Source organism: Peromyscus leucopus, unplaced genomic scaffold (assembly GCF_004664715.2).
Source record: "Peromyscus leucopus breed LL Stock unplaced genomic scaffold, UCI_PerLeu_2.1 scaffold_630, whole genome shotgun sequence".
NCBI classification, from domain to species: Eukaryota; Metazoa; Chordata; class Mammalia; order Rodentia; family Cricetidae; genus Peromyscus; species Peromyscus leucopus.
In genome coordinates, this window is record NW_023505542.1 from 78532 (window position 1) to 94330 (window position 15799).

At 43.8% G+C, this 15799-nt stretch overlaps 1 pseudogene; it reads right to left on the reverse strand.

Annotated features, from left to right (window-relative positions):
* The window catches only part of LOC114704080, a 147122-nt pseudogene that overhangs the window by 39821 nt on the left and 91502 nt on the right, over positions 1-15799 (reverse strand).

Consider the following 15799-nt stretch of genomic DNA (forward strand, 5'->3'; position numbering starts at 1 on the left):
TCCTAGATGTATAAAGCCATAGGAGATCTGCGAGCTAAGAAACCATTTCTCTACACGTCTTGGATATGATTGGCACGATGACAACCTGTTGACTGGCACACCAGCTACACTGTGATGCCAAGGCGGTCTGTGCTGACTTTCAGAATGTTTGCAGTGTTTCCTCTAAGAAGGAAGATGCTATCAGAAACAACTTCTAGCTAACATAAATCTCATTGTGCATTACAGATGAGATTATTTTATATGACATAGCACAAGCTGACATTACATCCAGGATGAACAAGTAAGTAACGACACAGGAAAGCAAGCACTGTACAAATGGAAATATTTTTTTGGCAGACATGATATCACCGAACATGTGTTATTGGTAGTGGATGTGTCAAATTATTTTTCTAACTCAAGCGTAACTGTATATGGATCACAGCAATACAGCATATTGCTGCATTCCAAAAGACCAAAATATTGAATGATATACAGCACATGATCAGTTAAGCATACTATCAAGAAACTAAACAGTAAACCCCCTCCCTAAGTTAGTGCAGCTTATTATTTCCAAGAGATTTATTTTTTAGTGGCGTGTGTGCACGTGTGCATACATGTATGCACATGTGCACACGTACATACATTTACAGAGGCCAGAAGGGTGAGTCAGAGCCTAGCACCAGATTCACAGGTGTTTTTTATCTGCTTAAAGTACAGGGACCTAAACTCAGGGCCTCTGGAAGAGCGCTACGCCCCCTTAGCCACTGAGCCACCTCGCATCCCTCATGAAGCGTATTCTCAGCAATGGGAAAAAATTCAGTGTGGAGACACATTTCTGAAAATGACATCATTCAAACCTAGTCTGAAGCACACATGCACGTAGGGGAAATGGGGCTGTGTGGAGAGCCTACAGGGAAAGGTGACAGACTTTTTGGACAGGGCAACAACTGAGTGGTTAAAGTTGATATATGGTCCTCCTTAGGACCAGCAGAAACAGAAACTGAGCCCGAGAGCTCCTCTGCACAGTGAGCGATGCTTGTACAATGTATACAAGTAAGTGGCCTAACACTTCACTTCTGAACTAAGTCACGTTCTCATTGTTTTCACAGTTGTGTCTTGTTCCTTGGGATAGAATAGCTGTTTCCTAGCCAACTGGCTACTGAAATCATTGAGTTACACGTTTGTCCAGCAGTATTAAGGGATCTCTATTAAAGAGTGTAAGTATACAGCAGCCACTTAAGCAATAAAGTGCTATTTGTGTTGCAGATGCTCACTAGACTAACAGACACCTCATGTGCAAGACACCTAAATTCTTTCTACCCTCCGGTAGGAAGGATTGCAAATCCAGACACACTAGAGTGAGGGATGCAAAACCCCTTGAATTTTAGTCTTAAGCGTTTCTTCATCATATGAATATTGCTCATCTTGAAGAAGAACTCCCAATGCATTCATTTTCTGTACCATGCCCAATGCAGCCTCCAACAGCTCTTTAATAGAGCACAGTATAGGAGGAGTGGCCGGCGAGTGCAGAACTTCCATTCTTCGGTGGTGATGGCACACCCCTGGGAGGTGAATCAGTTCTTCCCTGGGGCTCCGATGAGCCCAGGATGCTGGCTTCCTCTCTCTTCCCTATTCTATCTCCTCCCATACTTTCTAAGTCTCTATTATACTTTCAAATGAATCTTCCCTCTTTATCTTTCAAAGAAAAACCAATTGAAGTATTTCGCTCAACAACAGAGGAGTTGACAAAGAAACAGGGTCCATTTTGCTGCAAGACGTCAAGGGCTTAATTCACTCCCCAGTACAATTCAGCACAAAGAGGAGAAGATAAAACACACCCACAGGAAGGCAAGTGAGGATGGGGAAGAAGTACCACATTAGGGATGACCAGAGGCTGGTAGCTTCTTCCAGCAAGAGGATGCTGAACTAGCTGCAGCAGCTCTCAGCCACCTTTCCTCTCACAGCACCAGAGGACGGTGCCCTTTGGCACCCTCCACATGAAACGATTTTAAAGTTCTTCCATTCATCTCCCCAACAAACAGCACACAAACCTCTTGCCAGCATGCTGTTGGTTCATTTGTGTCATGTAAAAGCAAAGGCTTGATGCTGGGATGTCCTCAATCACGTACCCACTTCAGTTTCTGAGACAGAGTCTCTCTTTAAACCCGGACCCCACTGTTCTGGCTAGAATGACTGGCAGTGAACCCCAGGGATTCACCTGTCTCTGTCCCAGTGCTAGGGGACAGATGTACCCTGCCATGTCCAGCGTTCACACCGGTGCTGGAGTCCGAGCTCTAACCTGAATCTGCACATGTGGACCCAGTGGAGTTGTTGGGGACCCTGTGTGCCTGGATTCTGCACACTTCCATTAGGAGAAGCACTTATGGCCTGCCTCTCCACTGCCACCCCCTTTAGATTTCTGTACAGCATGGAACAGCAATCTTCCAGGGAATGGGAGGCGGGTCAGCTGATTGTAGAGCCCATCTTTTACTCACTCAGAGGACACCAGGAATGACATGCATGTGTCTAGAAGACATGGTTCGCTGTCCCTATAATATAGCCTCACATGACTAACAGTGGGAGTACGTCTGGAGAAATGGTGTCAGATGCTTTCATTAATGTGGGGACACCACAGTGTGTACTCAGACCTACTTACAAGAGGTCAGTCACCCCACCTTGCCTTCTGATGAGATCACGAAAGGTGATGAACCCCAGAAGAAGAGGCTCCTCGTTGTAGCACCATCTTGAATGTATACATTTACTGGACACAGGTTTGCATTTGATTATAACATATGACCTTCAGCTATTGCCATGGGAGTGCTGGGGCAGTGGGACTGACTGGCTTGTCTTGGCTTTTTACTCCCTTCAAAGTAACTCTTCAGTGAGATCTCACAATAATCTAGTCTGAGCAACCCAAAAGTTCTGAAAATCCTCTCATAAATAAAGGTTAGGCCCTGTTTGAAATTGGACTACTTGCACATTAAGTATCTAATTTAATATTCAGGATAATGTGTCCAAAATGTTGTTGGGTTTGAGTTTTTTCAGGGGTGTAGGGAGTCTGAAACACCAGTCTGGATGACATGCATAGAGGAGGAAGCATTGTAGGTTCTCATTAAGGCAAAACATTCAAAGAGGTAGAATTCGCTTAAGGGAACCCAATATATCAACACGAAAAACACAGCATGGTGTGCTGTGGATTGAACTATGACTCCTGTATCATGCACCACATTTAAGTGCTGTGTCCAATGTGACTATGAGATGGGGCCTCTAGGAAACGTGGTTCAGTGAGATCACTAGGTGCATTCTAACCCAGGGAATAGGCAGCCTTATAAGAGAAAGGGGCTCTCATTGCATATGAGGGTGCAGTGAGAAGGTGGCCAACTACATTCCAGCAAGGGATCCCTTCTTCAGTTAGGACCTGGCCAGCACCTGGTCCTCAAGATATCCCATTCAGGACATTCATAGCTGTTGGTGTGTCAGTCTATGGCAATTCTCTCATGCAAATTCTAGCAGACAAATGAAGGAAGAAATAATAGCTTCATAATTGCATTTTGGTATTATTAGAGAAAGTGGAGAAATATATAAGGATTTTTTATACTATTCATATAACTCTGTGAGTTGAAATTATTTGAAGATAAGAAGTTCAGGTTAAGATACAAATTACAACTTAGGATTTACAGATGAGAACACTGCCCAACAATGAAGCAGTGAAGACACCTGCACATTCATCTCCCCACTTTGGGGTTCAACTTCCCCTCCCCATACTGAAAGGCCATTTCAGGGCCTTCTCAAACAGTGACTAGGCCTGCAGACCAGCCTTTCATTGGCTACAAGTTATTCTTGGGACACACATGATAATATCTACGAGACAAAGTAGCACCTATAATGTTACTTGAACAACCAAGATGCTTCATCACTAAGAATCAGGTTTTTGACTCAGAATGGGCAGAATGCTATTTCTTCTCTTTTAAATAACAATTAAGGTATAGAGGCAGAAAAAATAAGAACCTAGACAAACCATGGTAGAGAAGTTCATTAAGAGACACAGAGCATGCTCAGTGACCTGTGCATTTGGCACTGGGTACATCAATCATGGCTCCCTTCACAGGGGATTTGTAAGATTCGTTTGTGCTCACTGTTTCTCTGTTGAACTTCTTGGATGAGATGCTTTCATGAGTCTTGTCCTTGTGATAAATTACTTAAATCAATAATAATGAATCTTCCTGGGTAACCCTCCTCAGCACATTTCCTCGAGAACTGGCCCTGAGTTGTCTTCTGTTACAGAATCACATTGTCCTTGGTTTGACTCTTACTCATGATTCTGCTAACAGATCTTTCAACTGTCCCTATGTTGTTCCCCCAGTGACTGTCTTTCTTCTGTTACCAACCAGGATCCACGAAGCAGGATACAGAGGCCCCGTTTCTGGTGTCACATTTTTTGCTGTGAGTCTCTGCAACTCCATTCCCTACTTCTCTGACCATCTGCCAGCTACTAAAAGTGTGTGCACTGTGATTTTCCCCACGGTAATTTAAGGACAATACATGTTGAGTACACCTTATCCATTAAGGCTTGAATGTTTTGAGATTTTTTTCCAGTTTTTATAATCATTACACATACATCATGAGCTATCCTGGGGATGGGATCCAAGTGTAAAGGAACATTTCGTGTGTGTGTGTGTGTGTGTGTGTGTGTGTGTGTGTGTGTGTGTGTGTGTGTGTACATGAATATGTCACATGCAACTCTAGAGGCCAGAGGACAACTTAGTTTATTCCATTCCTTCCTTTCACCTTTATGTGGGTTCGGGGGATTGAACTCAGGTCCGCAGGCTTGCACAGGGAGCTCTTTACCCTCTGGGTCAACTGTCGGCCCCAACGGTGTGAATTCTTCCACTTGTGTCATGCCGGAACTCAAAAAGCTTTGGATTTTTCAAACAGTTTGAATTCGACTCTTTCTTCTTCTCTTTCTCTGCCCCCTGTCTCTCTTTCTTGTGTGTGTACATGTGTAAACATGTACACAAGCATGTGTTTGTGTATGTGAGTGTGCCATGGCATGGACAGGAGGTCAGAAGACAGCCTTCAGTATTGCATTCTCTCCTTTCCATCAGTGTGGGTGCTGGTAGCTAACTCAGGCTGTGAGGAATGGCAACAAGCACCTTGCCCAATGGTCATCTCACGGCCCTGGGGTCTGTGTATAAGGGATGCTCAACTGTTAAAGTCTTTTTTTACCGAGCTGTGCGGAGGTATGTTCAGGAGTACAGTAACACATGACATTTTAGGGACTGCCGGTGTCTCAGCCTAACGGGAATGTCATGATTCACCTATTGAGTTGACAGAGCCTGACAGGACATAAGATTCTACCTGCATATCTGCAGGACCATGCAGAAAGTGCCACTTAAGCTTCTGCAATCCTGTGCATTTAGAATGTTCTCTCCCTTCCTGCAGAAGCAGCATGGAGCAGACGCCCAGTGAACATCTGCTAGAGTGATAATTGCACTGGATTCTTTACTTTTTAAAAATTATTTTTATTTGAAAAAAATTATGTATGCTTGTGTCTGTCTGTGACTGTGTGGGTATGTACATGTGAGTGCAGATGCTGTGGAGGGCAGCAGAGGAGCTGGGGTTATAAGCTATTGTGATGTGATGCATTGTGGATACCGAGAACCAAACTCGGGTCCTGTGCAAGAGCATCAAGCACCCTTGACCATGAGCTCTCTCTCCAATCCTATTATTTAAAATAAATATGGACTCATTCATATCTTTAATTTAAAAACAGCACATCTTGGTTCAAACTATGACTCAATGTAAGGATCAATGGTAAAGTTTTGCTTCAGTGGTTGAAGTTCACATCTTTTCCAAGGCACGGTCTAGAGCTGGAGATCAACCTTTCAGTACAATACCTCTTTGTTAAGCATCCAGAAACAGAATGTGCACTGAGAAGAACAGGGCATGCACAGAGATGGCAGTGTCCACCCAGAGGACTCACAACATTCTTCTTCAGGCGCCACAGTGAACCCTGGAGCCTAGAATTCCTGGGCTGAGCTTTCAGAGGCGCGTTGAAGTCAGTGAGAGCAGTTTTGAAGCCAGTTGCTGGCACTGGCTTCCCATCAACGGTCAGAGAACACTGCCTTGCTCACCAGGCAGACAGAAAAACAACCTTCCTCTTTCACTGTGCTGAACATCTGCCACGAGGACACATGCACAGCCCTGTAAGACTTTCTGTGTGTGATGTGTTGAAGAATGCTGATGTCACTCAGAACTGTATTAGTGGAGCCAAGGACAGTGTGTGGCCTGATTAATTTAATGGACTCAGCTTTACCACATTGCTGGAACATAATACTGATTATCCATTTAAGAAGAGCCAGCACTAACTGCCTAGAAGCTGAAAACTGTCTTCATAAGCAACAACTTTATTTTTCTCCTACAAACAGAAACCAACATTCCAGGGGAGTGACTCAAAAAATCTCACAGTGATGAAAAGGAACACATTTTTCTTTCCTACCTTTTTTTTCTCATTATGAATAGAGACGTTCAACAATTTAAAGTAATGGAAAACAAAATAAAATGTATCTGTAATAACCAGTTAGAGTTTTATTATCAACATGCTTCATAGACATTTAGGCTTTCTGACACAGCATTTGTATGACACTCTAAATTCAAAAAAGGATGTTCTGAGTGACTGGTCATATTATCACCTAAAATACTTCCAAAGACTTAACTATATCACGTAATTAGATAGAACGCTACTCTGAAGCTCACAAAGGCATTAGCAGTTGTGTTATATGTTGCTATCCACGGAAGTATTGTTAAAAAATATCACTCACTATGTCTACAAATTTTTCTGATCTCTTAAAACACAGCAGGAATAAATATTTTTCTTAACTTGAATGCTTGGAATGAGGACTTTTGGGCAGTTTCTATGAAACCACTTCCAATGGGCCACTCAGAGGCAATCAAAATCAAGAGCGGCCAACAGCCACGGGGGCACCCATCTCTGCACCTCTGGGCAGGTGTTGCTCAGATGTATATTGACATACAAGGAGGATTTGCATTCCCGCCATCCCTTAATGCAGTTTTGCATTTCTGAGTGCTTTGGGCTGCCTGAGGTGATACCCATGGTCCAGCAACAGTGGTTGCTAACTCAAGTTCATGAGAGGGGAAGTCAGGACAGAACCCGGGCAGGATGAAACTGGCCAGTGTCTCTGGCGATTGAGGGCCATTGGTGCTTCAGTCTCTAATTGGTGGGCATTTCTCCAGATTGATTTTTGGCATGATCTAACAGTTCTTTGCCATAAACTCTAATTGTCATCCACTGTTGAAAACTAACCTGAATGCCAACGACAAGACCGTTGCAGCATCCCTTCCAGTGGCGTGGTCCTAGAGGGCCGGACATTGCAGGCAGTGCTGTATGCAGCAACAGTTTCTGAATTTGTTGTAGAACTAGCGAGCTGGTACGTTTCGCTCTGCACCCGCTTCCTCACAGCGACACTATACTCTCTTCAAAGAGGTAAACATGCTTCAGTCTGCTCTTTTGCTGCTCAGCTCTCTAACAGGTACAGCAGCATGGAACAGAGTATAAGAGTTCACCGGGTAGGAAAAGGTGCCAGACAGCTTAAGCTACATGTAGTAAAAAGTCAAACCAAAAACTAAACAAAAAACCCTTGTCTTATCCTAAGGCATGTATGCTAGGCTTACTTTACACTGCTGGAAGGCACTGATGTACCAGGTCCAAAGCGAGAATTTTGTAACATGCTGAAGTAACAGAACTCAGTTGCTATCTGGCTGCTGCTCTCTCCATCTGAGAATACTTGTTCCTCCTCTAGAGATCTCAACTCTCACAATGACAGGTGCTTAGCAATGCCTGGCTCTTGATGACTTTTCTAGAAGATGGCCATCAACTGGTCACGTGCTCAACTGAAGAACACTAGCAACCCCAAGCTGAGCATCTTGCTCTCAAGATTGAAAAATCTAAAATGCTACAAAGTTCAAGCAGTGCTGTGTATGGACATAATGCTACTTAGTAAGAACTCATCTGTCCTCATTTGATGGGCTGGAGTAAAACCTCCAGTGCCCTAAAAAAGAATACCATGTAGAATTACTCTCCCCTGCCTGAATTGCCTGTTTAGACCTTGGAATCATTACCAACGGATGCCAATATGTACAAGAAATAATTCTCAAGCTCTGAAAATGAAGCATCTCTGCTCAGGAGCATTTTGGGTAAGTGGGCTGGGGTAGGTGCTCAGCCTGTACTAACAAAACTGCTAACCAAGCTTAGGAAGGATCAGGTGTCTTTCCCATTTCCCTTCTCACATGATGTCAGGACTGATTTTATGTTTCTCTGTTACTGTCCCTTTGTCCATCTAAAAGGATGACTGCCAGAGTGCTGGCTGATTCTGTCTACACATTCCAGTAATTGCTAAACTTTCTATATGCAGCCATCACTGAATAACTATGTCAGTCTCCTATGATAGAACCTCAAAATAGCTGTGCACTTGAACTAGAGGTCTGAATTAGTTCTTGGAGCACACATGAAAGGATTCTATAACTGGGCTTCTGAGAACAGAAAGAAAATGAAATTGTGTGAGTTGAAAATGTTAACTCCATTTCCTCATGGCTCTTTCCCACTCCCTTGGCCGGCCAAAGCATGGATAATGATACCGCAGGCTCTTGAGAGGTTTCTGGGCAGAAATGTCCTTTTCGAGAGGAAGTCTGTTCAAATGTGGGATCCTGCCTTGGGGCTATCAGGTGTCTGGAGAGAATCATTCCTCAAAGGTTCCTTCTTGAATTCCGAGATGGGAGAATAGTATGCTCGACACTTAGAATGGGAAAATGACTCTTGCAGCTTAGATTGACAACACAGAGAAAAGGACCAAGTTCGGCTGGGCCAGCACTACATCATTCTAAGTACGCGGCAGTCCAGATACGAGTGTACAAGACAACGCAGTATTTTAAAAGCAAGAAAATAAAAAAAAATAAAGCACAGAAATGTCACTGAGAATTGGATTTCTACATTTTTCTCTGAGCAGATAGGAGACGGTGGCTGGAAATAGCTGTGGCTTCACTGTTGCTGTTTCATATTATTTCCAGACTGCCTCTGCCATAAATCACACTGGTCCTGAAGTCACAACAAAAAACAAGGCCTTGTGAATGCAAACACAATCCCACAGGCCAACCACGGAGGGTACAAAGTTCCTAGGCATGAAGGAGGCAGCTTTTGATATCGAGTCTTGAGTCCAGCTGCTCTCGGAGTTCTTTGTAGTGGGACTGGAGAGCATTGCTCTTTGAATAATTTCTGCACAAAGAACTTTCTAAGAAACAGAACAAAGTCTCTTAATGGTCTCATTCCCCACCCCCATGGTATTCATCATGACACCTTTTTCATAATTACTTTTCTATCAAACTCAGAACTACTCATTGGATAAATCTGTGGCCTATTTGGTCCAGGTTTCTATGTGGCCACAATGGGTTCAGCCAGATTTTGAAAGAGGGAAACTGAGTCCCCATGGTATAATGATCAGTGTGTGTTCCGATATGAAAGGAGGACTGCAATGCAGATGGTGGATGAACCAGTTGATAAAGAGGGGAGAGGATGGCCATGGGGTTCAGTTTCAAATAAGATTCCAAACATATGTCGAACTGTGGTGTTCGATGCCCATATAATAAAGGGGAAAGACGAAGGTGAGTCCATAGAGATAAAAGTCCATTTCAAATGAACTTTCAGGAAGAATGTGACATAAGAGAGCATCCCTGAGAGAAAGTATCCAGTGCTGATACAGCTCAGTCAAGTATGGACAGTAAGACTGGTGCTTCCTTAACACAGTTTCCATTAGGACTCATACTTAAGTTTGGACTTTGCACACCTGAAGACAATTTAGAAAACACACAGCTTGTAAGAAGACAGGCCAAAGCACGGTGTTTTGTGGCGGAGCATCCACAGGTCAGGGTGGTACCATGCTCGTATGGAAATAGGCAGCTTCTTGCTCTCCACTCGTGTGTGGACAGCTGGTGGGCTCTGCCCCCAGGAAGCACTGGCCTCCTCTCCAGTCTGCATCTTAATCCAACAAGAGGCTGCCAGCTGCTCACTGGCTGTTGTTCTCTGAGTCTCTGTGCCCACATGCTGGACTCAACTGTGAGTGTTCCTGAGTCTGCAGGAGAGGATCCCTGGGGAAGGCATCTGGCCATGGCTGTGGGACAAGCTTACACTCAGTCAGCTGACCACAGCTCACACGGGGTAAGAAAACCCTTAGCTGTCGTTTAATCAACATTTTTAAAGGCCGTTGGGAGGTCTTGGGTAGTTTGTTGACTTGACTCTTCTGGAAAGCACAAAGCTGGAAAGACTACAACAAACATAACATCAACCTCTTCCAAGCCGAAAAGAAAGTCAGCCATTTTACCATAGTCCTTGATAGCTTTCTTTCCCACAACTTTCTACATTAAAATTCTCAATTCTATGGGAATGAAAGAAATATTACCTCTGCTGCTTTCCTCCCTCCCTCCCCTCCTCTCCCTCCTCCTCCCTTCTTCTTCTTCTTTCATCTCCTCTCTCTTCTCTTCTCCTCTCTCTCTGTCTCTCTTTGCTCTGTATACATATATATGTGTGTATATGCATGTTGTGAGTGTATGCATGCATGTGTCTTCATTGAACCATGTGAAATTTTTAGGTACTATTACTACCCTAAACACTAGTTCAGCACGTATTCTTATTCAATCAAAACACAGGTTGCCCTGCCTAATTAAATAAAATGTGAAATCCAATATCTTGCCGCAAGACCTGAAACATACTGAGTGTCAACATGAGGCTGGGAAAGTATCAGACTTTGGAGCATTTAGATGCTGGATTTGAATTATAGATTCTCAGCCAGAAAAGCCTATTCAAATATTTTTCAAATCCTTCCTTTCCCCAAATCCATGTCTGGTCCCAAGAGTTTAGATAAAAACTATGCAACTGTATACTATATAAGTAAGAAAGAATGATTTTTTTTTTTTTTTTTTTTTTTTGGTTTTTCGAGACAGGGTTTCTCTGCATAGCTTTGCGCCTTTCCTGGAGCTCACTTGGTAGCCAGGCTGGCCTCGAACTCACAGAGATCCGCCTGGCTCTGCCTCCCGAGTGCTGGGATTAAAGGCGTGCGCCACCACGCCGGCAGAATGATTTTTTTTAAAAGAGCATTTAACATATAATCTATATTCTATACAAACCGATTTTTTAAAGATTTAATTATTTTTATTTTATGTGTATGAGTATTATGCATGTGTACATATGTATATCTGGTGCCCATGGAAACCAGATGAGTGCATCAAATCCCTATAACTGGAGCTATACGTGGCTGTGAGCCAACATATGGATGCTGGGGACCAAATCTGGGGTAAGGAACAGCATACACTCTCAACTCCTGAGAAGTCTCCCTAGCCTTGCCAAATGTTTTTGTCTGCTTTTAATTTTTTTTTTTAAAATCTGGGCTCTCATACATAGCATCTTATTAAGTCTTCTAAGTCTCTTTAAGCCACAGTGGTTATTTCCAAAAATTGCTGAGAGTGGAGTGTAGGTATTCTGCATGCTCTCCCATCAGGTAACAGATATGTTAATTAGCTGGATTAGCCATTCCACAATACATATTTATTTCAGAGCATATATTATATAAATAACTTTTGTCATTAAAACCTTTAAGTACTCTATCAACAAAAAACAGTAAAGCTGTCCATAATTTTCATAAAAGTTGGCATTGAGCATGCATTTAAATAAAACATTGCTCACTTTATTTTTCAAGTAAGTAATTAATAGTAAAGAGTATTCTGACATGAATGCTCTGTCTCTCCATTTACCTTCAATCTGGGTCTCTGTCTCTCCATTTACCTGTCATTTCTGGGTCTCTGTCTCTCCATTTACTCTCAATCCTGGGGTCTCTGTCTCTCCGTTTACCTTTCAATCCTAGGTCTCTGTCTTTTCATTTATCTTTCAACCCTGGGGTCTTAGAATAATGAATAATACACAAAAAATAATTCATGCCAGTATGCTTCAGAAGGCATTTTCTGAAAACTCCTCGGATGCGGCCACTATTGTCTTCTTAACCCAGGACTTTTAAACTAAAAGTGATATTATCTTTTATTAATGTAATACAATTTTAAAATATTTATGCTTGTATGTCATCCCTGGGGATTCTGGGTAAGTCTGGAATAGAACCTGAGTCTTTGTTCTAAGAGGGAAAAAAAGGAAGAAAGAAGAAAAAAGTATTCTAGGGATTCAGATGCACACCCTCCTTTCAAAGGAATTATATCATGCATATTCTATCTGCTTTGTCCATTAAACCGGTTATGGTGAGACTAGGAGAGATTTTACAATAATGATTATCAATTTAATGGTCTTTCTTCTGCTTACCCAAACTGCATGGCTGGATGCGAACACTGTCGTAAGCATCGTGGGCCACTGTTTACGACAGACTTTTCTACACTCAAGGCACTGCGTTGCTTATTACATGGGAGCCTGTGGCAGCCGCTTTACTACCAGCACTGGGCATTTTACATCTCGCTACATTGTTGCCTTCAAAATTATGGGTTGTACAGTGTTGCATAATGCAGACCAACATTGGCTGCTGCCACCGCTGGAGAACAAACAGCTGTGCACATCTTCCTATCCAGTGCAGCAGGGCCCTCCCTCTCACCACACAGTACTCAAATTTCATGCACAGCCACAGCTAGCTTGATGTTCAACTGCATGCCTTTGGCATTTTGTTTAAATCTTGCTCTTATCTCTTGAAAATAAGACACTATGTTCAATATTTCCTTTTTACCCCTTCACAAGCAGCTAGAAATGATTATTAATCTGAGAAAATTAATTTAAAATTTCTGGATTTAGGAATGGAGAAATTCTGAATGGTTCCTCAGCTCATTGAGTGAAATACATTTTTAATTCATGGAACAAAAAGGTTATATGCTTTATGAATGGTTGGAAAGGAACCAGAAAATAAAAGACAGCAAATGCATACATTTGAAATTGCATCTGCAAAATCCCCAAGACAAATGTAACAGAACATGATGTATTTATTACTTACTGTTCAGTGTACACAGTAGGGCAGAATATTTTAGAATAAATGAGATACATAAGATTCTTTAATGTATTCAGCAATTGTAAATATAGTTTTATGCTCAATTCTGCTCCACATTGAATAGCATGGTGGGTTCCCCAGGGTTTTTCTGTCATGGTTATAGTGACAGGCAGGAAAGTATTTAGCTTCCGTAAGAACTGAGAACATTAAGGAGGTTTCAGGTGAGCGGGAGACCTGTGATTCTGAAGCTCCCCAAGAATGGCCCTTTATCTCCTCTCTCCAAACCCAGGGGAATAGGCTTCTTCAGAGTTCCGGATCTTCTTTAAAGAAGTATAACCAGGCTGAGTGCTGCAGGTGCCTCAGCAAAGAACTGTCTTACGTCGGCTCTGATGAGGGAAAGTGGGTTCTGAGTGACTGGCCAGGGACACCGCGCAGGTACATCTTCCCTCAGGGGCCCTTAGGGTCTGCAGCAAGGACTGTCAAAGAAACACAGGGCAGAGATTTCAAAATTAATTCTTCTCTTCTAAGGTGCCTCCCAGAGTCCTGCGGGCACGGGCAGGGGCACAGCTGCCTGAGGCTGGTCCATCTCCACCGGCCCTGCCTTCTCCAGTGTCGAGCTCTGCCTCATCTCTCTTACTCTGTGGTCCTGAGATGGCCGGATGCTCTCCCTCCGAAGGCCACCCCCGCCCTGCTGCGATCCTTGATGTCTGTTTGTTTTTGAGGTGTTGAGAGTTGAGGCAAGAGCTTGGGTGTGCACAAGCATTCTACAGCGAGCTGCACCCCGTCCTGGCCACTGCCTGGAGGGGCAGGCTCATGCACGGAACTTTGTCCACTGAGGTCGGCTCCCAGTTCCTCTCTTCACCTTTTTTATCCCTGCAGCCTACAGAAGTCTAGACTCACTTCTGCTCCTGAAATCATCTTCTTACAGCCTTTGTTTTACCCGAATGTTCGTTTAGACAAAGTTTCTCAGTGTAAAGACTGGGGTGTACCTGGGGGAGGGCAAAAGTACCCCCAAGCCCTGTTTTCCTCTTTGTTGATTCATTGGAAAATAATTTGATGTAACTTCGAACTTCAAAAATGTGTTTCTTTTCTTTCATGATGCCTAGAACAGTGTCGGGCATGGAGTGTTAGATTTGACTCCAGCCTGAGTATGTCCCCTTCCTTTCAGTCCTTAGTGACAGCAGCAACCCCACTGCTACCTTGAATATGTCCCCACCTCATGTCTTTGAAACTGAATCTTCAGTGAAGCAATGCTGAGGGTGGGACCTCCAAGAGATGAGCAGGTCACGAGGGCTCTGCCTTCATGAAGAAGGCAAGGTTTCCAAGAGAGGGTGAATTTGGTCTCCCCTACCCAGTCTCCTGGGTTCTCTCTTGCCCTTCTGTCATGAGATGGAAAGGCATAGAAGCCCTCACTAGATGAGGAGGTCCTCCTCTATCCTGGCTTTCCAGCACTGTTAATTGTGGGTAATAAGTCTCAGCTCTCTGTAAGCACACACTTGCGGGGCTGTTTGTTGTAGCAGATAAAGGCACACACTTAGGCTCACTAGCTGAAAGCCCAACTCTACTTTTAGGACTCTACTTTTCTAACGTGAACCCAAGCGTCACATACCACAGGCAGCCAACTAATCGGCTGGTTTAGATAAAGCAAACCAAGTCTAAAGCACGGAGGCTGTCTCTACCTTTACTTCTTCTGCTCTCCGTCCAAAGATACGGCCTGCTTACCTTGCAGGCAGAGTAGGGCAGGGCCAGGCAGGGCAGAGCAGAGGAGAGGAGAGGAGCTGAGAGCAAGGCAGAGGAGAGCAGAGCTCTGACCACCTGCGGCTTCTTAGCTGCTTGATTCTCGATTCATCTTCTGTTCAATTAGATTCTACTAGATTTGATTTGTCTAAAGTTATTAATTGGACAGTAGGTTCTTCAAAAAAAAAATCGACTGGATAAAATAAACAGAGTCCTGGCCCATGGATGCACAAAGGAGCTTCTCAAACCCAAAAGGAGCAAATGAGGTTATTGGGCTCTACACTTAGGAGATACACCCAAGCACCAGGAGGGAAGTCGCCATCTACACACTCCACCATGATGGCAGGCCCACAGCAGCGAGCCAACTGATCACGGGTTGAGGCTTCTGAAGCCAAGAAACAAACCAATTCCTTTATTAAGTTACCTCTGGTATTTTGTCATATTGGTAGGAAGCTGATGGGCAGTGTGTCCCCTCTTGCTGTTTTAATACCTGACACAATCAACTTGAAGGACAAAGGGCTTGTTCGGCCCATGTTCTAGGGGACTGCCCATTATCGCGGGACATCCACGGAGGTAGGAACTTGAGGCAACCCTCCCACCTCATCTGCGGTAAAGAAGCAGAGAGCAGTGAACTGGGGTAAGCACACGGATGCCCACTCACTTTCTCCATTCTTACACAATCCAGGATCTCTGCTCCAGGGAGTGGTGTCACCCACAGTGGGCAGGCTTCCCTCCCCACTTAGCATAGTCAAGAGAATCCTCAAAGACGTGCCCAAGGGCCAGCCAAGGTAGACAGTCCCTCACCTGGAGTCCCCAGGGGATTCTAGATCCTGTCAGGTTGAAAATTAAATAAAGAAACTGGAAAGAGACAACATATATTTCATCTCAATCTGAGCCACAAAAAATTCATCAGCCCGTTCCTATACTTTCACCACAGCATAGGCTACTGTTAATAAAGCGTTCAAATGGCTTTAGTGCCCCTGTCGGGAATGGCAGGCTCTGTTGATTACTGAGGTTGGCTTCATTTGGGAAGGTCACTGACCTAG